At 43.3% G+C, this 26,950-nt stretch overlaps 1 protein-coding gene across 2 annotated transcripts in view; it reads left to right on the forward strand.

Moving 5' to 3' along the window:
- The first annotated feature begins 301 nt into the window (after positions 1 to 301).
- CALD1 (caldesmon 1) overlaps positions 302 to 26,950 on the forward strand; it is a 192,354-nt gene continuing 165,705 nt past the window's right edge. Inside the window, exon 1 of one of the 2 annotated variants that reach the window (XM_024554989.4) lies at positions 302 to 618. The gene's annotated coding sequence lies outside the window, so the exon portion shown is untranslated. The remainder of the gene's footprint in view (positions 619 to 26,950) is intronic. The other variant, XM_024554992.3, reaches the window with a different exon arrangement.

The following is a 26,950-nucleotide window of genomic DNA, read 5'->3' on the forward strand; positions in this document are numbered from 1 at the left end:
AAGAAATACGGTATTAAGGCTCCCTCAATTAAAACGCTTTCCCCACCCCCACCCCCACTCAACTTATGGACTGTTAACTTCTAGTCTCCTAGACGGCTTTCTCTTTTAAAGTTCCATTTGTGTTCTACAAGACAGCCTCTTTCTCCAAGATTAACATTTCTTATGATTGTTCCTGACAATGGATTCGCTTCCAGAGGCCCTGCTAAGGATAACCAAAAAAGGGCATGGAGCAGGCTGGTTTTGGCAGCCGGCGCGCAGTTTCTGAGCTTTTTAGGTCTTGGTTTTTCTGATGAGTGATTTCCTGAGCATGCCTAGGGAATGACAGGCATCTCCACCGGCAGGCTGCATCCACCTCGGCCGAGGTGTCGTCATTGGCTGCCTATTAGAAAAACCTACAGGACAATGCATACCACCGACTGCCGACTGTAAACACAGAGGATGTGTGTTCCCTTAGCACGGACTTCTGGGAGGGGCTAAGGAAGGGCGGTCTGCCGTTTTATTGAATAGAGCAGTGTGCACCGGGCTGCCTGCCTGCCTGCCCTCTTGCTGTGCTCCTGCTTCGAGAAATCGGTCCTTCCTTTCGGACTCGGTCCCCGGGAAGAAGTTTCAGCCTATGAGGTAAGGCACAGGGGACTTCCTTTTCATCTCTTCCAGAGAGTCTGGGGACTTTCCCCTGCCGAGGTGCAGTCCACATTCCTGGCCAAAGTGGCCGGAGATGCAGGACTGTACAAACCAATAAACCATGCAAATTCTCAGAGCCAGACTGAGCTTCGCTGCCCTGCAGATGTTCCCGGAAGACAAACAGGATGAGGTTTCAAGTTTTGTTCTCCGAGTTGGGACGGGAGGAGAGATCGTCTAGAGGCGTAGAGGCGGGGACCACCGGCAACTTTGATGAGGATAGCCTTTTGTTTGGGAGTGCGGTCAGGGGTTTACCTGGCTGCCCCAGGCCAGTATGCCTACGCCTGCCCTGGCCCTCTGCTCACGCCCGCAGCTTCTCCTGCGTCTTTTATTATCGGGGATTTAAAAAGGTTTTGCTTTTAACGACAACAACGACTTTTTAGGGTGATGGAAAGGCAAAAAGTGATGCTTTTTTTTTTTTTTTAAACCAAAGGCGTTTACATTTTATTCTGCTACCAGTATTTGAGACTAGACTTCTAGAGCTGCCAGGAAATCAGGCCAGAGGCAGACAGAGAGCCCTGACACTCAGCACTGGTTGGGTGAATGTAACTGATTTGATATTTGCTTGGGAGGAAGATGCCTACCACGGTCTGTTTCCTATAAAACCTAGTAATGAGAGAATGCATGCACTGGTGGGTGTGTTTTTAGGAATCACTTTCAACATCCCACCGAACCATTTCTTGAGAAATCTTATTTTCTGTTTGAAAGTGTGCCTGCGCGTGACTCGATTATTTGAAAAGTTGTAGGGTACAAGTGTGTCCCCAGAAAGGGAGGAAACGGTCTTTCATTTCAAGATAGTCAGACATATTTGGGCAACCTCAACAGTAGTATCAGGCAGCGGGTCGGTGGTAGCCTGGAACCCCTTTTAGAAAGAGCTGATTGTGAAGGGTGGGGGGATTTCAGTGGTGTGGCAACCCGTGGTCGAAACACGTGATGAGAACCAAGTACTTGGTATTCGTAGATCCCTTGTGTGAACAGGTCTATGCAGACAGACTTGTAAACTGAAATAGTAAAGTCTTTCTACTCTGTTTGACCAGACATGTAGGACTAGAACTTAAGTGAAGGCTAGGAGATACGTGGCAAGAAGGGCAAATCTGGCCAGTTTCAAAATAAATCTGGATATTCAAGGTTTCCAGCTCCAAACAGCTGGCTCCATTTGATTTTAATGCGTGGAGCGAGGTGGTTTTTTATGTTGAGATTCATTAAGTCATCTTTTTGCTTTGTTTTTAGAAGTTGGGGGATAATTTTCTTGAGAATTTCTCTTTCTCCTTCCAGAAGTGATACATGATAACAGAATTCCCTGTGAATTTCTTTTCCTGGAACAGTCCGGAGTGTGAGAGAAAGGCTTCAGGCGAGAGCTATAGTTTGATTATCGTCCTTCCCGTGAAGCGATCAAGTTCCAAACTATTTTCACAGTGTTTTTCGTGTCAATCAAAATATGGAGAGCAGTTTCTTTTTCAAGTGTACTCTAAACCATGTAGGGAATGCAGTTTGGAAGGAAATCTGTAATCTTGGGATCTGAAGATAAATTCCATTTTGAAACCAACATCTTCAAATCCCTGAAAATTCAGACTTTGCTACCGCCACTTTCTCCTCTCACAACCGTAAAAATGTATTTTTCAAAATAATACTTTAAGTATCCACTCTAGTGATGGAGCAGCGGGACTCGATATTTCGCTTTATGTTAAACTTTAGGCAGCTCTCTGTGCTCCTTTCCTCCTGTCGAATATTAGCTAGAACGCATCTCCCTAAACAGGGAGGTAAACAGAACACAGCGGAACTTCAATGCAAGAATTTTCATTTTGTTAAAATTATTTAATAAAGAGAGATACAAAGGCACACACACCAGGAATGTACAATGCATTAAACCATAGGCAATAACACACAGGGTTATTTCCTTGTTCAAAGCCAATAGGAACATGCGACTTACATAATTCAGATAAAAAGATTACCTTAGCCCTGGCCAATGTGGCTCAGTTGGTTGGAGTGTCATCCTGTAACCAAAAGGTTGTGGGTTCTGTCCCTTGTTAGGTCACATAGCTAGGTTGCAGGTTGGATCCCTGGTTCAGGCATGTATGATGCCCGGTCTGGGCACATACAAGAGGCAACCTATGGACGCTTCTCTCTTGCATCGATGTTTCTCTCTCTCCCTGCCTCCCTCCTTCCTCTCTCTCTAACAGCAATGAAAAACTGTCCTCAGGTGAGGATAAAAAAAAAATTTTTTTAAAGATTGCTTTAAACGGATACAATTCCTTCATAAGGGAGAAGAACCAGGTTTGAACTTCAGCTTAAAGGATTTAAATGAGATACATACAAGCATGCCCTGACCGTGAGGCTATTAATAATTCTAATTGACTCCAGAGACTGGCCTGGGGATCTTCTTCTTTGGGGCAATAGGTTGGTCCTATGTCCATGGAAAGTTCCAGAATCCGGCCTGGGTAGTCTCTGTTCTGATAAGTAAAAGGCATCTCAGTAGGCCTTCTCTTGAAAACACATGTAGTTGTCTTCATTTGTCATATTCACAGTAGCATGTTTACTAGATAGTCATTCTTTACAAGACACAAAAGTGACTTATAGATGGGCATGGAAAGGGATTTGCTGGGTCCCCATCTGCCTGCAATGTATCACATGTCTCAGAAATGTGGTGGGGTGAGGCTGTGGTGGGGGGACAGGGGAAAACGCTGACAAAGTGGTATGCAAATTACATGGTAGGGCGAAGGAGGAGGTTAAGAGGATGCTGCCAAAGAATTTTCAGACTTTAAAAAAGACTTTTCTGGGTAAATTCTCTCAGAGCCTGAAAATAGAACCATTAGCTCCTTACTGCAAGTCCTTCATCTGTCCAGCCAATCCAAGTTTTTTGGAGAGAAGTCCATAGGTTCTCCGTAGTTGGGTAATTCAAAGAGACACCCGACTGGTCTCACCCCCCTCTCTTACCTAGTATCCCTAATTATCTGTTCCTTCCTCATATTTGAGGATCCTTGCATAATGCCTTCTGGATCTCAGTTCTTTCTAGAACTTCGAGCCCAGAGCCCAGGAAATACTGGTCCACCCCAATGTTGTCTTAGGTTTGGCTTTGATAATCAAAGACAAAAAAGACACAAGTATCAGGAGGAGGAATAAGGATGGGTCATCAGCGGTGCAAGGCCATACCCAGGAATCAGGAAATCTGAAGACTCAGTGGAGAAGACCGATGACAAGGCGCTGACAACAGAAAGGCCTTAGTAAATGAGGCAGCTCCTCCGCCTCCAGCCAAAAGCATGGAACTAATCCCAGCATGTCAAGCTGGGGGCCTTGTAGGGAGGGCGAGATAATCAGGAGCACCTGGCTGTGGTTCCTGTTGGTATTGAGACCAGACTGCTCCCTGGATCTGGCCTCTCACCTCTGTTTGCTTCAGTCTTAGTCTCCCCACCTGGCTACCAGTGGCACCCTTAACTTCCCTACCCCCGGTCCTCCACCTCTACCACCTTCCCTAGCTCCTCCATACTCAGGCCACATGGGGCTTTCCTGATCCAACACTGACAATTTGCAATAGCCCCGCTCTAGGATGAGGCCCAGAGAACAGGAGGGTCAAACCCAGATGTGTTTGAGAGAAGGAAGCGCCTCTTTACTTCGTAAGGCAGAGGGAGAAATGTTAGAACACAGTGGATGGTACAGCAATTTGTGTGGTAAAAAGCCATTCTGCGTCTTAGCCCCAAACTCCCAGTTGGCTGGCAGAGGGTGAGAAGACAGGATGGAAAGGATGACCATGAGGAAGAGGTGACGGGGTGGCCCTGTCAGGGGTTCTTTTCTGTGTTGTTGTTATGGGTGCTTTGGGGAATCTGTAAAATCTCTAAGTCCTGATGGTCCTTCGTGAACCCGCTCTCTGTGACTGACCAGGGAGAAACCCCTGAGCTAGGGGAGGGTGGGGGCGGGAGTGGCATGAAGCCTTCGTTTCCATTGGAGACAAGGATGGAGGCATCAGAACATGAGTAAAGGGGTTCTTTCTAGTTTCCCCGGTTCTTTGGGAGGAAGAAAGGATGGTGTAAATACCCAGATGTAGAGAAGGCGATGACCTCAAGTGGCCTCCATGTCAAAGAAAAGGAGATCATCTCTAAAGAAGCATTTTCTGGGGAGCTTGTAGGGCTGGAGAAGTCAGGAAAGGCTGCTGGTGAGTGTTGCTGAGAGATCTCAGAACGATCGCCACGCAGTCGTGAGGGGATAGTGGAAGGAGAATAAGTTCTTTTCGATATTTTTAGTGAATTGGGTGTTCTTAGTAAGTACTCATTTTAGTACATGGCTTTTCTTTTAAAATATATATGATGGATAAAGTGAAGATAAATGGCTTTTTAATCACTTCCTGAGGCTTTTGGCATTGTTCTGTGAATATGCGGATGAAAGCACTTGACTTTAAGGAAATCATCTCACTTGGAGAGAGACATATTAAGTAGAAATGTATGTAATTAGTTCCTTTTACACCCACATGTTACATTCCCAGGCTGCGGAACTAGGCAGATTTCACCTCCGTGCTGAAGATGGGCAGGCCGAGGCTGAGCGCAAGCAGCAGGAAGGACATTAGCTCCATCAGCTATGAAATGCAATGATGGGCCGCCTTGTGAGGGTGAGAGAAACAGCAAAGATCAGAAGTCAGGCAGAGGTTTAGAAACCAAGAGTTGGCTTAGCAAGGCAGTATGTGGACAGGGACAGTGACAATGTGAGAGCCCTTGGCACAGAGCTCCGGACAAATAGACCCTTATGTTAAATAGCTTCAGTGGCTCCAGCAGAGGGAAGGATTACAACATACATGAGGACTAGTAAAGTGATGGGATCACAAGGAAGTCCAAGAACAGAAGTCAGGCTAGGAGCAGGGTCCAAAAAGAGTGGGGTCAGAGTCAAGGTGGGTCAAAGGCTCTCGGTGGACATCTGTGTGCTCCCATTGATGTAACTCAGCTGTAGCACATGTGGCTGCTTCGTTCTGTTGGTCTACAGACTGGAAAATTCCTTGTGTGCTTCCTGGTCAGGTTCTGAAAGGAGGGATCTGATTGGTTCAGCTAGTAACTATTGTCTTTGGCAAATTGCTTAGGAGACATGAAAGTTTACTGGCATGCTTACGGATGAATGACCAGCCGGTCTGGCAGCGGTACTCATCCCTGGGGGTGGATAAAAAGCCCAGTGGGCAATTCTAGTTAGAAGAGAAAGTTAGACGTGGAAGGCAAATTAGCTAAAATGTCCAACAGCTGTGAATGAATATCATCTGAATATTTTTTTGTGTGACTGAATTCTTAGAGAGACGAACACCCAATATCAAGGTCATAGAGTTCTTAAGGACCACTTGGACATGGCTTGATGAACCCGTCTTGAGGGAGGTTAGCCTAGAAGCTTGCACTGCTCGATAATTGAAAAGATAAGAAATGATCCATTTTAGAAAGATGCTAAGGAAAAACACTTGGGTGTTTTTGTTGGCAAGAAGCGTCATGGAGTCACAGATGTAATATGGTTTCCCTCAAACTAAGGCAACCTTTCAAATTCAATAAATAATGATTTAATAATTTCAGATCATAAATTAATTTTAAAAAACGACATCTCATTGTAAACCCCAAAATGTAAGCTTGCTGCATCAAAGCTAGTGTACCCCCTATCAGTGTAAGTTTTAGTTCTTGGCCATGGCCGCCATGTAATCTTTCATTCACTGAACACCTGTCTCATCTGTTAAGAAGAGTCAGAAAAGGCATGTGCTCTGTTCCGGGCTCATTATTCAGAGAAGCACTGACAAATGTGCATCCAGGGCTGAGCATCAAGGGCCAGAGGGCGTCAGAAGAACAGAATATGAGGAACAGATAGGGGATCTGGAGCTGTTTATCCCAGAGGAAAGAAAATGTAGGGGCCACATGGATGGATGTCTTCAAGTACCAGAGTACTTTCGTGGGAAGAAGGGAGGAGGGATTTGTGTTTTCCAAGACGCTAGGACTGGATACACATAGAGTCACAGCTTTTTTTCTTAAAGATGGACAAGGCCTTAGGAGTCATGTAGCCCAGGGAGTGCAAATTTTCCCTTAGGTAGGTTTCTAACCTCTGCACCCTGGGTCCCAGAGGTACTGCAAGAGCTAAACAAACCCATGTGTAGCAGCAAATATTTTTGACTAAGTAAATAATACATCTTACATAATATCATGCTACTATTTTTTAATTTTATAGATGCATTATGCTGATAAAAATGTTCATTTATTTTACATAGGTATTGAATTCATAGTAGCTTTTGGTATTGTGTTTTCTCAGTGGACCTAAAACAAATAATTATATCATGTGTGGGAAGGCTGCGGCAAGAAATTGGGGATCTTAATGAGAAATTCTTTTAAAAAATGAGCAGTGATTTATTTTTTGTTTTCCTAGCCACAGCAAGTAAAATTATACATGTATTTGTAGGTTTCTTTGATAAAATGTCAGTAAGATTCATAAAGGCAGGAAACATCTATTTTTTTTTTTTGTTAATGTACACCCTGTGCCTGGCATGTCACAGAAGCCCAATAAATACCTGTTGAATGAAAGAACAAACCAAGTGGCTTGACCAAGGTCACGCAGTTAATTTGTGGCAAAGGTGGTTCCAGAACCCATGATTCCTAAGTTCCAGGCTGCTAACTGTTCACGGTACACCAGACTGATTCTCTTGATAGCAAGAGAAAAATGTCCCATTTAACCCTTCATGGACTGGGATTATTGGATGCAGCCCCATTTGCCTGTAATCTAGTAGGTTTTAACCAGTGTCTTAATCAGAATCAAATGTAGGGATTTTTGAAAACATACATCCCTGATGATTCCAGTCAGTGGGTCTAGAGAGGCCCAGCATCTGCTGTGTGTAAAAACTCCCTGGAGATTCTGCTAAAACACCCTGACTCAGAAACGGTTCTGTACAGCTATGCTTTGAATCATGTATAGTATATATTTGGAGTAACTTATTCCTCAGAAACCTAGTGCTTTCGTTTTGAATCATTTCTTTCTAAAAGTTACAGCTGTGTATTCCAAATCATCAGTTTGGCTGAAGAGCCTCCCCAGAAGGGCTCCACTACTTAATCTGAAAATTCCTCCAGCGTCCGGGACTCTTTTGGTTTGGGCACGGAGTTATCAACCCTGTAAGGTCAAGCTTTCTGATGAAATTTCCAGTGTTTGCTTTTGTAAAGCATTGGAATTGTGGCGAGAATAAAATTTCTCATGGTATTTCCACTTCCTGTTCCAGGCACCATTACTAAGTGAAATTCAGGCTTCGGGGGAAGGGTGAATGAGGACAAATTTTAAGTATTTCTGTCCTGAAGATGTTATTTTAGATATTTAACTAACCAGGACAAACAAATATTGTTAAAATAAAAAGATAAAAATAAAGATTTTTTTATTTTTCTCTGTTCTCTGCTTTGTGGTAGGGAATGTACAGATCCTGGGTGGGAAGAGGGGAGAAACTTCCTTCATCCTCACTCACCCCACATCTTCTCTGACTTAGAGGCTTCCCTGGGACACCCTTTAAGAAGCAGGTGAGTCCTAAGAGATGAGACGTGGAAAGCAGTGGGGGATTTGCTTTTACAGGACAGAACCTCCATCTCTGGGGTCTCCCTTTATTCGCTGGGCAGGAACGACATCCTCTGTGTTGCACAGAAGAATCTGCCATATTCAGAGCACCAAGTACATAAATTGTATTCACTGAGGATCATAGAGCTATAAGCATCTCTGCATGAGCGACCTGGAACAAGAATGCCAGATTGTTACTGTATTTGTACCAATGCTATTCGGTTTACAAAGCCGTGCTTCCACTGTCCATGAAAGCGGGGCTTGCTGGAGAAGAGCAGCTAAAAAGGAATTAGGTTAGGATCCACGTCTGCATAAGGACCCCATACTGACTTCGTCTCCTTCTTTCCCTCCGAAGCTGGGCCCCCTCTCCATCCACCCTAAACGGTGGTGTGCAGAGCCAGCTCACGCCAGCTCCCAAAAGCCAATCGTTAAATTTTCAAGACTTTGAGAACTTGTTCTTAAACAGTCATTAAAGAAAATTAAATTATATAAACACAAATAAAATATTAAAACCAAGGTAATCAAGCCTCAAAACTCATCCCCTCCTAATTATTTTACTGTGTTTTATTATTCTCTGTGCCCTCGAGGTTACTTACATCTGTGGTGTCTGTATGATGGAAACACTGGAGAACTCTGTGCAGATGAACTGCTCTTCCTAGTTCTTTGTTCATTGATGTTACGTTGAGAGCTTGAGACATCCACTTATACTGCGGAAATTTGCAAATGCCACAAATCAGACTCCCCTCCCCTCCTGACCCCCCAGAGCTTATTGTCAAATATTCAGTAACACACCTAAGTTTTCAAGTTGGAAAAATTAGCCTCTACACAGGAGAGCCGATCAGAATACCTCTGTTGTTTATTTGCATGCATAATATATGTTCATAATCGCATATTTATTTGTTTACTCACCTATTATTTCTTAAGCTCCTAGAACATAAGCACCCTGAAGTCAGGGACCTTGTGAGGGTTTTCCTGTGCTGTGGCCTGAGCCTAAAAAGGTGCCTTATCCCATACATAGTAGGTGCTTATTGTGTGAGTTAAATGATAAAGGAATAAATGTTCATCATTTCTTTTTGATAAGAAAGCCGAAGCCAATATTTGTGTTCAAACTCACTGATTCCTCTCTAATTATCATCACTGAGTACTTAGAACAGTACCTGACACAGGCTGAGTAGCACGTACCTATTTATTAGATGAAAATCAAATATTCTTCAGAGCAGCCAAATTTACAGATGAAGAAACTTAATGACAATTAGGTTAAATAACACATCTAAGGTTACATAGCTCATCAGTGTAACTCAAAGCTAAGATTCAAACCTGGGTAATCTGGCTTCATGGTCCGCATGCTCAGCTGCTAACTCTGCGCTGTCCGTTGCTAAGTACTCCTCTCCATGGAAACTCCTGGAGGTGGGACCTGTCTGAGAACAGACTTGGGAATCAGAAAGGCTGGAGTCTAAATGTCAAATTTACCATTTTCTAACCTGTTTTTTAACCTATAAGAGGGTATTATTATTCCTCCTTTTTGTAGGATTAAGAATGGTATCACTAAACTGCTTTGCACATGAGTGGCTATCGTCTGTGACTGCCTGTGGAGACTCTCTGTAGGTTTGGGGCTCCCTTTTGTCCCTATGACCTTAGGCACGCATGCTCCCACCGCCAGAACGTAGATGGGATGAGAGGGGCCAACTTGGACATTAGACACCAGTTACAGGAAACCCTATGTCAGGTCAGCATAAGCACTTTCTAACTAAGTCTGTCTGTCTCTGGGGTCGGACAGCCCTGCCCTACAGCAGCAGCGGCTGCTGCCTCCAATCCTCCCTGTGTAGCCTCTACCCTTCTAACTACCCTTTCCCTACTTGGCTCACGGGCTTTCTTATACCTGAGGCTGGATTGTTATGGCGGTGGTTAGTGTTTTAGACCTGGACTGGGAGAGGGAGAGACGACAAGATTGAGACTCACCTGCAGAAAAAGCACTAAACTTGGGAGGAAGGGTGAATAGACATGGATGGAGAGTTATCTGAACCCTGATAGGTCAGAGGTGGTCGAGAAGATAAGCTAGAGGGTACGCTGCTCTGGGATGGGCACCGCTGTGAGGATCACTACCTCTGGGCAATGAAGTAAATTAAATAACTTGCTTCAAGTCGCACAACTGGCAAATGGCAGAGCTGGAGCCAACACGGCTCCCTGACTTCCACCCTTTCCCTTTCCCTACAGCTGTCTGTTCTGTGTCTTTCCTCGGGAAAGCGATGGAAAGCAGAGCAGGAGGTTTCCATAACCAATCATTATAATTTGTCAGAGAGCCACACTGCAGTTCAAATAGACAAGCACACTGTCATTCCCTGCCATATAAGGAAGCGGGCTAAACACCATTTCTTCCACTACTGACTCAAGAGATTACTCAAGGCAGAGCGAGACAGGATGGGATTCTGGGCCTATAGCAGTTTAGAAAAAGAAGAAGAAAGCTGCAGAAATACTTGTGTGGGATTTTTTCCCCCCACCCTGCAAGCAGAGATACTTTAACAAGCAGGTTTTACCACTTTTCCCCCAACTCAAGGAGAGATGTTCTGGAATTAGGTACTGAAGGGTTAGATTCTTCATCCAAATACATTAAACTGTTCTAGTGTTTGGTTATGTTGAACTCAGATATTCCGAAGGCCACATCAGAGCTGATTCTGTGAGGACTAGGTGGGAAGCTGAGGACTACTGTACCTCTCTCTGCAACGAGAGCCCACTTGCCTGGCCGGCCATTTGCAAATAGAGTATTTATCAATAAGACGTCATATTTAAGCTTGACCTTCCTGCTCCAAACACAGAATATTCATGTGATCACTCTTTGCCTTAACGAACAGGCACAGTGGGGACTTTAGAACGTGGCCCTGTGCCCAACTTTGTGGAGGAGGAAGAAACTGAGGCATGAGAAGCTGAAGTCATTTACTCAGAATCATTCAGTACAATCTTGCCATAGAGGGTGCCTACTGTTTTGGGATAACTCAGAGAAGAAACACTTTGTCTTCTCAGGAAAACGAAAAAACTATGAAAATTCTGGTCAACTTCTCCTTACTTCCATCTTTGACCAGATGGCCTCTGGGATATTAGTTTCCAAAAGCTACTGTAACAAAGGACCACAAACTAGGTGTCTTAAAAAACAGAAACTTATTGTCTTGTTTTATTTTTTAGATTTCATTTATTTAATTTTAGAGAGAAGGGAAGGGAAGGAGAGAGGGAGAGAAATATCAATGTGTGGGTTGCCTCTCCTGTGCCCCCTACTGGGGACCTGGTCCTGCAACCCAGGCGTCACAGGCCGGTGCTCAGTCCACGGAGCTACACCAGCCAGGGCCGGAAACTTACAGTGATGGAAGCTTGAAGTCCAGTCTCAGGGTGTCAGCCGGGTTGGTTTCTTCTGAGAGCTCAAAGGGAAGCTGTCCCAGACTTCTCTCCTTGGTGTGTAGATGGCTGGCTTCATGTTTACATGGCATTGTCCCTGGGTGTGTGCCTGTCTCCAAATTTCCTCCTCTTAGAAAGACACCAGGCAGATTAGATTAGGGCCACTCCTAATAACCTCATTTTCACTTGATTGCCTCTGTAAATGCCCTATCTCCAAATAAGGTCCCATTCTGAAGTATTGGGGGCTAGGACTTCAACATAAAAATTTTGAGGGAGACACAATTCAACCCATAAGATGCCCTAATTCGAATCAATAGTAGAAATCCGTATGCCATATTTTCTGAAACCTTAAGTGCCGAAGATCCTAAGGCTGGTGGTATTCCATCTTCCCTCTAGGTCTGGGGAATGCCTAGCTAGAAATCACTTGGCCTTTTGAACTTGCCCTTGACATTTACTTTCTGCCTTTCGCAATACAAAATTCTGATCCAGCAGAGTCAAAAGAGGTCTCTGAAATGACGCACTGAAGTGCAACTTCACATACTGTGGTCCGTCCGTGGAAGCCTGTAGAAGCCTGGGAAGCCAGGGGGGCAGACAGTCTGGTATGCGGCCATCAGACGTGGGGGAGGGGCCTTGGTGGGGACGCTGGGCCCGGGCAGCTGGCGAGTCTGAGAGGCAGAGTGCACGGCGGAGGGCAGCGGCTTTGGAGCAGCTGCCCAGGGAGGCAGCGCCAGATGAGACTGTGTGCCTGCACAGAGTGGAAGGCAAGGACGGCCGTTTCCAGCCATTTACAAATTTTATTTATTTATTTATTTATTTATATTTTTAAAGAGAGGGGAAGAGAGGGAGAGAAACTGACTGGGGATGGAACCTGAATCCTAGGCATGTGCTCTGACTGGGAATCAAACTGGCGACCTTTTGCTTTGCAGGACGACGGCCAAGCAAATGAGCCACACAGGTCAGGGCTACTTCCAGTCATTTTTACACACGCTGATCATCACCACTAATCTCCAAATACAGGGTCAGATACTGGAAGCCTACACATATTTGTGCTGTGAGTCATTCGTCTCCTGTCTTTGTTTCCTTCGATCTCTTCTCCATCCACCCTTCAATTTTTGCACCCTTTTTCTCTCAGTGACCCATCCATGTCCAGCATGGTTGGTTACAAGTAGCCCACACATTACAGCTGTCTCTTTTTCCTCTTTTTTCTTTAGCCACTCTTTCCCTTTACGCCTTCCTGAAAGTTCTTCTTGGTGTCTGTTTCCCAGCCTCAGTCCTGCTTATGGCTGCTTGCTGCCCTGGGCCAGAGGTGGTCTACAGAGAGGGTGACTGTATCCTTATTATTCAAATCAGGGCACTTTTGAGGGAGGAGGGGGAGCTGGTGAGAACTTCCCTCAGATAACGGTTGCAAACGGGGACTGGCCCCTGCAACCTGGGGTGGCTGTCCTAGCCACGGTGCGGTCTTCTGCCCTCCGCCCATCTCACTCCTCCTAGCAACCTCTCCCTAGCTTTCCGTATCTTAAAAAAAATCAAAACTCTTATGTCCCGATTCTTCTTTATATTTGCACCCCAAGAACCTTCATATACTTTTGTCGATGCACATTTCTATTTGCCCTTATCCCCTCCTCACTTTTTCTCCTTCTACTTTATTCTGGGTCTTGTCTCACCACTTGAGTTCCCCTTCCCTTCTTGGTACAGCTTTGAGTGCATCTCAAGGAGGGCACTTTTGTTTGACGTAACACACTCAGGAGAGATTCCCTGCATCTGTGAGACAGAGCTGAGCGCACACACAATCGCCACCACCAGCAAGTGTTACAAGCTGCGTTGGTCTCAGGTTAGCCCTGATTGGATGATACGCCACTTCAGTACTGGTCCACGCACCAGAACAGTCTCTGTACCACATAAGCAGCCATGCCTAGAACTGTCATGCAGACATGTTCTGTGTGCGTGTCAGGGATCTTACAGGCCATGTTTCCAATATGTGGACACACATGCCCTTAGAGTTCAAATTATAATGCTGAAAAATAGAAAGAAAATGATAGTTAAAGCTACTTGTGCATTACCTTCATTATGACTCAAGCAACTGAGGCTATTTTATCCTCTCAAGTGATATATACCACAGGCTTAGCGATGGCTGCTATAGGGTTAGCATAAGCAGAAAAGTAAACTTTGAGGCAAAAAGACCGGATAAACATTAACTTAGGTCCTTTTTGAATGTAGTTCTTTTAATGATTCAGTCATCTGCAACTTGGGGTTCATGCTGAAAAATTACGTTCAATTATCAATTAGGGTTGTATGAGGAAGGACTGAGAAAGGCAGAACACTTTCCTCTTGCAAATTACTGGAACCCGGTCGCTAGATGTCTGAAATACTTGCCACGATAGCACTGAGTCCGCCCCGGAAAAAGGCGATTCTCATCCTTTTTATTTAGTTGTTTACTTACTTTAGGGCTTTGACTGTAATTTTCTTTCCCTCCCTTTTCAAGTACCCTGACAGTTAATGAATGGAAGAAAAACAGTGAAAGAAAATACTTTACAGAAGGAAATAGGATTCTGTTAAAGTTCTCTCCTTCCCTCCCTCCCTTCCTCCCTTGATCCCTCCCTCCCTTCCTTCCACCTCTCCGTCCCTCCTCCCCCAGTTCCTCCCTTCCTCCTTCTCCTTCTACTTTTGACTTATTCTCCCACTGAGATTTATACAGTTGGAAATGTCCTATCGCTGTGAGGCTTTATGCTTCAGCCATGATGGCTCGGTGTCTCTCTTGCTTAGATACATCTTTAAAAAAAAGATTGCCGATATCAAAAGGAAAAATCAAAATGCTTCAGCCACACTCTGCAGGGTAGGTACATAGGTATGTCGATTGTGAAATGGAAACATCTACCCAGGAACTCTCTGTCGCCCCCAAACTGGCCAGAGTGATTATGTCAGCCAGCCTGGACCTGCCGGCCCACCAGAGTATGAGAAAACAGGAAATGAGAAGTGTAGGATTTGGAGAATTTTTTAAAACTTTCACCCCTTCCTCTATTTCTGCGCTGAGATCCGTTGAGAAAATAAAACAATTACTCTTTCCATTGGGAGTAGTTTCTAGCCTGCTGATTATTTTTCCCGAGAGTGTTTGCAATACGGTTTCAAGTTTTTGGCATCTTGGCCCTTATGTTTTGCGGGGGCCTCAGATTCCGGGAGGTGGTCTGGTAGAATAGTGCCCCGGTTCCTCCCTCGTGTCCACAGCTGATAACCCGTGTGACTTTGAACAGACCCCTTGTGCCTCAGACTCCCCGATTATAAACCAGCAATGGCTTTTCCCTGTCTGTACCACTCACGTAGGGAGTGCAGAGATCTTTAACGGAAGGCACTTTTGCTGCTAGTGTGTCTTTAAGATGGGTTTTTCCTTTATTTTTCTTTTGACATATTCTATAAAGGCTTGATGTTTTTCTGTGGGGATGGGGCATGTAAGTCATACATTTATAAAGGAAACTCTAGATTCAAAGTTTAGAATTTGAGGTTTCCAAAAACTATCCCACACACGGCAGCTTCAGCTGACTTCTTCTAGGGCTGCCCCACCCCCCATTTCCGACTTTTTTTTTTTTTGCTTTGCTTCTAGAGCAAGTATAGTCCTTTCCACCCTCACCTTTAAAAGCAATATGGACAGTCACCTTGTTTGGAGGCAATCTGGAGCTCCAAGGTGCTGAAAGAGCATGGGTGAGACAGATTAACAGCCATTGCCGGCGTTTTCAGTAGGGTAGCCAGGAAGGTTCTGGAAGCTTTACCTGACACGGAAGCACGAAGCGAACGATTTAGTTCTTAGGATCACGTTGTCCTCAGATCCACTCAACTTGTCTTTCGTGGGCGTTTATTTACACTTCTATTACGTGAGATCGCATGTGGGAAAGTGCTGTGCTTTGTGATGTCTTTGATTATAACATCTATAGCCAAATATACTGAAGTTTCAGAATGCTCCCGGAACTGAAGAGGAGTAGAAGACAACCATACAGCCAAACTTGAACAAGCCGTCCTATGGATGGGTCAATTTGTTTAGTTTTATAATTTTAAAAATAATTTTATTGTAGAATGGTTTTTAGATTTATGGAACAGTTGCGAGAATATTACAGAGTTCTCTATGCCCACACCCGACTTCCTTTATTGTTGGCACTACTGTGCACCTTTGTGAACCTAATAGAGCAGTAGCGATACATTAGTGTGAACAAAACTCCCTACTTTGTTTGGATCGCCTTAGGTTTTGCCTAATGTCCTTTATTTTTAAGCCCCTTAAAACAATCATATTTTATATGGTAAATATGTAACATGAACTTCATGGAGATACTAATGCAACTCTGGTACAGGAGTGAAAATTGCATAAGCAAACTCTTTTCTGAAACACACACGGGGTCCAGCACAAATAACAGCCCCTTTTTTGTTACAAAATCTTTTATTACAAAAGCATATGAATGTAATCTGTAATGTAACAATATCACACTCAAGCACACCATGTGACATTTTAGGTGAAAATTTCAAATTAAAGCTAAAAATTAGTCCCAGCTGGCGTGGTTCAGTGGATTGAGTACCGGCTGGCCTGTGAATCAAAAGGGTCGCTTGTTGGATTCCTGGTCAGGGCCCGGACCAGAGTTGCAGGCCAGTAGGGGGTGTGTGAGAGGCAACCACACATGGATGTTTCTCTCCCTCTCTTTCTCTTTCCTTTCTCCTCTCTCTAAAAATAAATAAAATCTTTTAAGAAAAACTAAAAATTAATACACCCATATTATTACCCTACCAAGCACACTGAAGCAGGCATGAGGTCTGCCGGAACCCGCTTGTGCTAACCGGACCAGCAATTTCCTGAGGACTTGCCACCTGAAACACCTTGGACCTTCTCTGGTCTCTGTTTCCCTTGAGATCACGAGCAGATTCCTCAGCCTGCTCCAGCAGATGGCAGACGCCACTCTGAGGCCGGTCATCCCAAACAGGTGGTAAGACCCAGCAGCACCCTCTACTCACTCCCATTACACAGTTTGAGGCAAATGCATCAGTAAACATGTTTACCTGGCCATTGAGCTGCTGAAACTGCCCTTAAGTCATATCAAATATAAGAGCTTTGATATTAATGAAGGTAAAAAGGAAGACCTAATCCACTGTTTGCCAAATCTTGAAACCTGTAGGATTTGACGAGTTTAAAAACACCGCTATTAATGAAAACTACCTATTACTAAAATATATGTTATGAAGGGCTTGCTTTAGAGAAATCATCTCAGCAAAAGCCTCCCATATACTGAGCTTCTAAACGTTCTTTGAAATATGAGTTAGTAGCAGATAATAGCAGGAAAAACATCTTTTCAATTCAAGTTGCTGCTTTTGAGCAACTTGATGCTGTCAGGCAGGTGAGTCAGTTCTCCTCATGAAGGGTCGGACTAGATGTGATCCCTCCTCGCTCTGACCTAGTGTGGATTTGTGGCTTTATAACTTTCCCTCCCAAGGCTCATCACTGTCCTTTCTATCCAGGGTCCTTCCTTAATGTCATTGTGCTTTACCAACAAATCACTTGAAAGGGGAGAAACAGCTAATTTTAGTTTGGATGGTAATTACAAATGAGTTGCTTTCAAGGTAACCAGTTATTTGATTTATAACAGTTGGTTTGCTTTTAAAGTGGATTTTATGTAGAGATACACGCTAATACATACGGTGGAATGAATAAAGATGAAAATATATCATGCTGAGGAGATGTAACTATCTTCCTTGGTACCTTCATATTAAAAAAATTAAGTGGAGAAATCCACTTATCGATGACTAACATAAATATTTTTTGACTCAGAGGTAGTCCTTAAATCCTTCTCATAAAAACAGTGTCAGCACTTTGCTCTGGTTATAGAAGTAAAGCTGATATGAGACACCTTTCATACGAGGAATGATTGAGTCGACTCTAAAAAAGGAAGACATCAAAGTCAAGGAAGAGAGTAAAAGCTCCAGACCTGGGGTACAAACGGTTACTAGGTTTAGCCATCTGCTTTGGTCTTTCCTGTTCCACATGTAGCTGTATAGTTTACATGAAAGTACCTCTCCAGAGGATCAGAGAGAACAGATTTATGGAGCCAGATGTGAGTTAGCATTTCTACAGGTGTGGCTCTGCAGCTGAAAGAACATGTTGTACCAGGGATGCAGTTTCTTATTATGTAATCAATATAAATTACCGCTAGACTTTTACAGAGGTTGATAAAGCAAACATGTGTCATTTGGATTGGCCTTCTGGTATGTAAAGGAAACCTGCTCCACTCGGGGCACCACGTGAAAAAATGCACTATTTAGTATTTTTATAAAAGGCTTGGTAGCGAGTACCGTCGGAGTGGTCAGGAAAAGTCATTCCATTCTGCACGCAGAGGGAATAGCTGGTGAATAGATGGAAATGGTGTTTATGTGTTTTCCTTCATCAAGAAAGACAAGGAACAGTTCATAAATATTTATAAAGTCTCTCAGCATCTGATAGGAAAAGGCCAGGAGGATGAAAATGATTAAAAGACTGGTGGGAAAAAAAAAACACAACACAAGACAAAAGATGAAAAGGAGTAGAATTGGTCCAGCTAAATAGGCAAATAGCCCATTTAAATGGTACAGAGAGCCAGGCCTAAAACCAGGGCTATAAAAAAACATTAACTTGGTAAATTTCAAAGCATTTGACAATTACACACAACAAGAGAATTTAAAAATTCTAAATAGTAAGAGTAAAAATGTTGATTAGCTTTGTGTCAATAAATAACACAAGTGGTTTCATCTTATTTATATGTTTTTATGTTTAATTTTTTAATTTTTCTATTACAGTTGACATCGATATTTTTTTGTTTCGGCTGTACAATATAGTGGTTATGAAGTTGTCCTTTTGATAATTCTAGTACCCACCTGGTACCACACATAGTTATTACAATATTACTGACTATTCCCTATGCTGTACTCTGCATCCCCGTGACTATTTTGTAACTACCAATCTGTACTTCTTAATCACTTTACCCAGCCACCCCACCGCACCTCCCAGTTGGCAACTTGCAGTGTGTTCTCTGTGTCTGAGTCTGTTTCTGTTTTCTTTGCACATTTATTGTGTTCTTCAGATTCCACATATAAGTGAAATCGTATAGTATTTGTCGTTGACTTATTTCACTTAGCATAATACATAAAATTTCATTCTTTTTTATGACCAAGTAATACCCCATTGTATGTATGTATCATTTCTACTTTTTTCAATCATCTACTGATGGACACTTGGGCTGCTTCCATACCACGGCTATTGTGAACAATGCTGCAGTGAACATAGGGGTGCATGTATCTTTCTGAATTAGTGCTTTGGATTTCTTTGGGTATATTCCCAGAAGTGGAATTGCTGGATCATAAGGTAGTTCTATTTTTGATTTTTTTTAAAAGATTTTATTTTTTAGAGAAAGGGAAAAGGAGGGAGAGAGAGAGGGGGAGAAATATTGATGTGTGGTTGCCTCTCACATGCCCCCTACTGGGGACCTGGCCCACAACCCAGGCATGAGTCCGGACTGGGAATCAATCAAGTTAACCTTTGGTTCACAGGCCGGCACTCAATAATACACTGAGTCGCACCAGCCAGGGCTACCTACCCTATGTTTTTTTATTAGAGCATTTAGTTCATTTATTTTTGAAGTGATTATTGATAGTTATTGCCATTTTATTACTCATATTTCTACTCCTTTTTGCCCTCTTCTTATTAAAGAAGTCCCTTTAATCCCTTTAACATTTCTTGTAATGCTGGTTTCGTAGTGATAAACTCATTTAGCTGTGTCTTGTCTTGGGAAGCGATCTCTCCTTCAGTTTTAAATGATAGCCTTGTTGGCTATAGAGTAGTTTAGATTGTAGGTCCTTACTTTTCATCACTTTGAATATTTCATGCCATTCTTTCTGGCCTGAAAAGTTTGTGTTGAGAATTCAGCTGACAGTCTTATGGGAGTTTCCTTGTAGTTAACTAAATATCTTGCTTCTTTTAAGATTCTCACTTTGTCTTTTAACTTTTTCATTTTAATTATGGTGTGTCTTGGTACGGGCTGCTTTAGGAGCATCTTTTTGGGGTCTCTCTGAGCACCTGGATGTGTATGTCTTTTTCCCTTTGCCAGTTTAGGAAAGCGTCAATCATTATTTCTTCAAATAGATCGTCAACCCCTTGCTCCTTGCTTCTCCTTCTGGTTTCCCCTATAATACAAATGTTGTTGTGCTTGCTGTTGCCCTAGAGGTCCTTTAAAAAATCCTCATTTTTAAAAAACATTTTGTTTTCTTTTCACTGTTCAGATTGGGTGTTTTCTGCTACCTTGTCTTCCAAACTGCTGATGTGATCCTCTGCTTCATCTAATTTACTGTTTATTCCTCTCTAATGTATTCTTTTTTTCAGTTACCGTAGTCTTCATTTCTGACTGGTTCTCTTTTGTGCTTTTTATGTCCCTTTTTATGCTTATTAGCTCTTTGCTGAAATTCTCACTGAGTTACTCTATTTTTTCCCTAAGTCCCTTGGGCATCTTTATAACCATTGTTGTGAACTCTGTATCTGGTAAATTGCTTGCCCTCATTTCATTTAGTTCTTTTTCTGGAGATTCCTCCTGTTCTTTTATTTGGGACGTGTTTCTCTGTTTTCTCATTTTGGCCGCCTCCCTGTGTTTGTGTCTAAGTATTAGGTAGACCCTCTACATTTCCCAGGCTTGGCAGGATGCCCTTATCTATCAGGAGTCTTGCGGGGCCTGTTGTCACACTCACTGATCAGCTGAGCTGGGAGTGTCCAGGGGTGTCTCTTGTCTGTGTTATGTGTGCCCTCCTGTGGTAGCTGAGCCTTGATTGACAATGGCATGTCGGTGGGTGGGGTTGACACTCAGGATGACTGGCTGTAAGGAATGGCCATGATCGTAGTGTATTAGCTGCTATACAGGGACTGACCCCACAGAGCAGAATTTGCCCCAGTGGGGTCTGCTGCCTGCTAAGACCTCCCTTTGGGTGACCGCTTATAGAGCTAATTGGGTGGTGCTCTTTTGTGGTCTGAAGCTGGCCATCAGAAGTGTTGGTTCTGGGACCTCTTGGGAGGGATTCTGGTACAGGTCAATGTCAGTTGCTGCCCGTGACTAGTCGGGGGCTACCTGTTAGGACCTACAAAGTGATCCGCAGTTTGTAGCTGCCTGTGCTAGGCTTGGTTGCATGTTGGAGGAAGCACGCTGCAAACCAAGGCCAGCTAGTACTAGTATGGGGCCTGAGGCACATCAGCAAGAGGCCCAAGGCACCCGGAGACCTGTGACTACTTGCTGGCTGTCCATAAAGGTCAGCTGCTGAAAGAACCTTGGGCAGAATGCAAGTTGGGTGAGGCAGGGTCTCAAGAAGTCACCAGTGTGGGGCAAATGGCGTTCACCAGGTTACTATAGATTCAGATCTGGCACCAGTGCCGGGTCTGAGGCCCCTCAGCAAAAGTCTCAGGGTGCAGTGAGGCTAGCTGCCAACTGCCCGGGGCTCACAGACCTTTGTGATGGCACAGGGTCTTAGGAAGTTGTAGGGTGTAGCCAGTGGGGTTCACCAGCTAATACAGATTCAGATTTAGTTATATGGGGGGAGAGCTCAACACAGAGACAATGTCAGCTGTCCCTCCAGCCCTCTCCCTGAATCCACACAACTCAGTTTTTCCCTGCCTGTCTCTGGCGCCCCCCAGGCTTGACAGAATTCCTCAGGTTTTTTAGGAAAGACTGCACTACAGGGCTAGGCTGGTTGCCACGGAAAGAGCCTCAGCCTTGAGCAAGTTGGGTGGGGTCTCAGGGCGCCCTCAGGGTGGAGCTAGTGGAGTTCACCAGGCTAATGCAGGTTTATGTTTGGCCTTGTGGGGGAAAGGCTCCGCTCGGGGTCACTGGTGGCTGTCCCTCAAGCCATCTCCCTGAAACCACATAACTCAATTTCTCCCTGTGTGTCTTGAGCACACCTTGAGCTGCTGCCCCTCTGCTGGAGCCCAAGGTGAGTGCCTGCAAGCAAGAGTTTTTATCTGGGTCCTTTAAGAGGATGCCTGGGTTTCCCGCAGCTTTCTGTCTCAGCTGGGTGGATGAGATCCGCACTGATTTTCACAGATGGATGCTCTGCAGACTCTTCTTCCCGACACTGGTGTAGGCTGGGGGAGCCTGGGGTGGAGCTGAGAGCTCTTGCTTTTTAGAGGAGACCTCTGCAGCTGACGTATGCCTCCAGATGCTCAACGACCACACGTGGGTTTGGGGCCAGCCCATTTCGCATCTCCACTCCTCCTCCCAGTCTTGACATGGCTTCTTCCTTATATCCTTAGTAATAGGACCTGTGTTCAGCTAGTCCTCAGGTGGTTATCCGTGTTGACTGCACTATGATTTGTTGTGGTCTTGGGAGGAGGTGAGCACATTGTCCTCCTCCTCTGCCATTTGGATTGGAACCTGGTTTGAACACTTCTACTTTAATAGTTCTCATTAGCCGAAAGCTTTTTTGATTTATTTTAACTCTATTGTTCAAATCTCTTATAGTCTTAGTAATTTTTAAATGTTTCCCAATCTATTAATTTCCAAGAGAGCTGAGTCAATTATCTCCCACAAAGATTGTACCTCTGCCCATTTCACCTTTAAAATTAGCCATCGTTGTTGTTAAAATTAGTCATGTGATTCAAGGCCATGTTGTTGGATACATATACATTCATGATTTTAAAATCTTGATGGGGAATTTCTTTCATTATTAATTCACCTTAAATTCTATTTTATCTGCTGGTAATGTTGCTACAATATCTTTCTATTGTTACTTACTTATTACATAACTTTAAGCCTTTCATTTTTCAATATTTCTATGAAGTAAAGTGGATCTCTCATAAATATTGTGTAGATAAATATCTAAATTTAGTAAGAGAGGTTTCCATCATTTGATGTGTAACCTACGACATAAAAGTGCTAAGTTTTTACCTCCAGTAGTAGAACGTTAATGTCTAACATTAGTAAGGCTACATATTCAAGACTGTTTGGCGTTGGTGTAAGAATACACAAGGAGATCAGAAGAGAAACTACAGAAATAGACACTGTCTTCCTCATCCTTCCAATATTAACGTAACTGTATAAATATTGCTCCAAACTGACCACAGAGTATCCGTGATTATGATTTATGTTTTATACTACCTTCCTCCCCTTTAATGACCATTTTCTGTCATTAATGTGAATACCAAACCCTTTTCAGCAGGTCAAATTAGGCGATCGACATTTTTTAAAAATAAAGGTAAGTCATTTTGACCCTGGCTGAGGGGCCCGTTGGTTCGAGTATCATCCTGTACATAAACCAGAAAGTCGCAGGTTCGATTCCTGGTCATGGCACATATGGTAGGCAATCAGTTGATCGATATTTCTCTCTCTCTCTCTCTCTCTCTCTCTCTCTCCCCTTCTCTTTTCTCTCCCTCTCTTTCTCTCTAAGATCAATAATAAAAAATATCCTCAGGGGAGGATTAAAAAAATTTTTAAAAATATGCCTGCATTTATCTTCTAGATTCCAAAGTTGATTTTGATGAGTCTCATGCCATTTTGATTCCTGAATCTTTGTATGTTGCCTGACTTTTTTCCTCTCTGAAAGTATGTATGATTTTCTATTAATCTTTAATATTCTGAAATTTTATGACAGTGTTTCCTGTTATCATTTGGACTTTAATGCATGCTGTTAAACACTTCGTAGGCCTGGTCAACCTAGAAAAAAGTACATCTTTTAGGAAATTTTCTTACATTATTTTGGTGATAATTTTCTTCCTGCTATAGTCCTTGTTCCCCCTCTCTCTCTTCTGGATCTCCTAAACTGATCCTCTGATTCTGAATTTTCTCAAATAATTACTTTACTTTTCTCTATCTTATGATAATATCTGGGAGGTTTCAGTCATTTTGGCTTTCTATTAATTGTTTTTAACTATAATGTTTTTAAAGTTCCAATTTTTCTTTTGTTGTTGTTGTGGTTTTGAATGTTCCTTTTTATAATACACTGATTTTTCCCCAGAGATACAATAGTTCTGTCTCCTTGGAAGTATTTATATTTTTATGAGCTCTTCTGGTCCTGCCTCATCCTGTTTTGTGTTTCTATTTTCTGTTGTTTGTGCCGGTGTCTGCCTTTTATTCTCTCGTCAGAATCCTGGTCACTGATCCCTGACTGCCTGTCCGTGTACAGAAGTGAGGCAGTGAAAAGCTGATTACAAGCTCTGGGCACAAGGGCACTTAATGGGCTAACTGGCAGAAAATGGGTCTGTGTTTTTCAATGAACAATCACCAAATGTCCCTATCTCTCGGTCATTTTCCTTGAACAAGTTTATCCAAAGAAGTCTTTCACAATTTCTTCCTCGTGGCTCTCAGCCAAGTTCCAGCATTCTGAGAAGTTTTAGGGTATTGCCTAGATTGTGAAGGCATCCCCATGGGATGGATACTTTCCCACTTGCCTTCACTGGTCCTTGTCACTTTCAGTGGTTTTAGGTCATGTTGCACATCAATTTCTTGGCTGGAATGTCTCAGCAGGGAGTTCAGATTTGGATCTCATTTCCTCACCCAGAAAGGGGCTTTCTCCCCCTCAGACCAGAGTCTACTTCCGCAGGATAGGTGGCTTCCCCATTGGCAGGTTGCCACGGTTAGAGTGCCCCTGTTTCTGTTCACTGAAGGAACACAACCTTCCTAGCTCTGGGCTTCATGAAGGAGCCCAGTGGCAGTTTTCGGCCCTGTTACCAATGGATGCTACCACGCCTTTAACTCAGGCTAACCTCTCTGTCTTTGAGTTCCCTCTACATTCAGTAACCTGGAGATGTTTTTCTCTTGCTTTCAAGCCCATTTAAATGTTTCTCTATGATTTTCTCACCATTTTTCTGCAACATTTATGTGTTTGAAGCAGAGGAGAAACATTTCTGGGATCTGCCGAGTCCATCATGTTGAACAAAAATTCAACATGGTGGACAAAGTAATTGATACAAAATTCTTATCGCTTAGAGTACTGAGTATAAATTATAATCCCTAAGCTTGTTTGTGTATATGTGACCAATTCCTAACCATCAAATGTTATGTGTTAGGTAGCTTTCCTATTAAAATTTTTGTAGTGTTTATTTTTCTATATACTGTATATCCGCTTAAATCGCCGAATTTTGGGATTTTAGCCAAAGGGGAAATAATTTTCTGATAGTTTTTTTTATCACAACTGGGATCCCAAACAGTAGATCTGATAGATAAAACTGAATGCTTCCAAACATCCTAGTAGCTACTGCCGTCCTACTTTGGAAATTTCAGATATTCACCGATTCCTTCATTCAGTCTGCATTATAGTTGAGGAGAGCTGAATTAGCCTAGTGGAGATTTAGCCTTGAGTATATTTGGAGGGTAGTGTGTTGCCTCCTGAGATGGTAGCTATGGTGGGAGGGAGACACTGAGAAACGCAACGTCCTGTGTCCGTGTGCAGGGAGCAAGCCATCGCGATGGTCAGAAAAGCTGGCCCCGGCCCTCGCTCCTGCTTGTCCATGTTCTGCCTCTTACTTAGGAGTGCCTTTTCTAATGGAGAAATGGAAATCCTACTCCTTGAGGATTATGAGGCATAAGAGGTCTGGAGACCTCACACTGTATGTATATTAAAGTATCAGCCCAACCACACAAAATTCTTTTTATGATAACATGGCTGGTTTATTAAGAAGTCTCAATGTATTGGGGGTATAAAGACAAATGATTTTCTATTTTTCCCTATCAGTACCCCTCCTTGTTCTATGTCAAACTTCCTTTTATCACGAGGTACAGGAGTCCTTTAATTACATCTCTGCCCAGCTCTTAAGCTCAAAAAAGATAAATTTTTATTTTAAAATGTAAATCTCATCTCAGTCTGATTCAAAGCTCTTCTGTCACCTCCACCCCACTGTATCCCAGGAGTAGAGTCTAGTGGCTTACAGTTGTGGGGCTGTGCCTCTTGGACAACTCTCCCCGCCCCCCCCTTCATTCCAGTGAGCACCCCTGGAGGACCAGGGGAGGGGGGAGAGGCGGAAGGAAAGGTCTCTCCTGGACCGCCCACAGTAGTTGCTTGTTGTGAAATGCCTTAAGCTAATTGCCTGGTCCTTTATGATGAATGTTGATAGTTTCCTGGGATTAGATGTAGGCCCTGCTTCCTTCCAACTCACCTCAATGCCGCACCCGTGGCGAGTTCAATGGAAACAAGTCTCAGAGGCCAAGCTCGGCACACATACAAACACATTTTAGCCAGTGGCACAAAAACACTTTAAAACTTGTTCCCTCTCTGGCCTTTCATTGCTGTGACAAGTACCTTATGCAAAAGGTTCACTCCCTGAAAATGTCACAATATTCCGATGGCAGGATCAGCTTCCCTTCTAGGCAGGCTCGGATAGTTCATTGAAATGGGCATAGGCTGAATAGAATCCTCCATCTATGGTACTCTTCCAAATCAGGGCTCGCCGGATTCTCTGTCCTTGTACACACGAGGATGGAGGCGCCTGTACAAACATTTCTGGCCAACCAATCATGTATACTGAACACTGATCCTTTTGCCAAGTGAAAACTTATTTCTACATCCTTTATTGCTCTTTTGCCGGCCTTCAGGTATGAATTTAGATAGGGATATTTAAAACACATTCTTATGTTTTCTGGAATGTGTACCTCTGACTAGAGGCCTTCATACACTAACTAACAACAGTTTCTGGGTTCAAATTAGAGTTCATTTACACACTGGTGTATGCACTGTTCACCTTGGAGTACTTAAAAATAAATTTCCAATGATATAACACTGAGCTGACTCTTTGAATATAGGTGATGAGGGACTCCTTCCCAAGGGATAAAAAAAGCAATTAAATATTTTAGATGAAAATAACAAGAAGAAAATGGTACAACCAGGGGAAAGACTATCTCATAGAAAAACTATATTTTTTTTACTAAGGAAATAGTATTAAGGCTAGAATTCATCAGGATTTCATAATGCTCCCAGCTGCCCACTTTCAAGCTGAACTAACTAATAAAACTTCATGTATAATATTCAGGTCACACACAAAAATGTATACGCTACCGATCTTGCTCCTGGCCTTGGGTGGACATTGCTAAATATAGCATTCTTTCTCATAGCTTCAGAATTCTTTTCAACTCAGTGTTCCAAGCAGCTGAAGCTGGTAGATTAGAATTGATAGACAAGGGAGAGCTGGGTATAGGGAGAAAGACACGGGGCCTGTGCTATCTGCCATCAGCTAGTGTCAGACACGGGGCCTAGGTAAAATATCGAACCCTTTTGAGCTTCCATTTCTTCCTCTGTAAAACGGTGGGGGTGGATGTTATAAGAACTAAATGAAATCATACAAATAACTTAGTAGGGAACCTGTAGAGCTTCAGTCCATGTTAGCTTCCTCCTCTCG

Source organism: Desmodus rotundus, chromosome 6 (assembly GCF_022682495.2).
Source record: "Desmodus rotundus isolate HL8 chromosome 6, HLdesRot8A.1, whole genome shotgun sequence".
In the NCBI taxonomy this organism is placed as follows: Eukaryota; Metazoa; Chordata; class Mammalia; order Chiroptera; family Phyllostomidae; genus Desmodus; species Desmodus rotundus.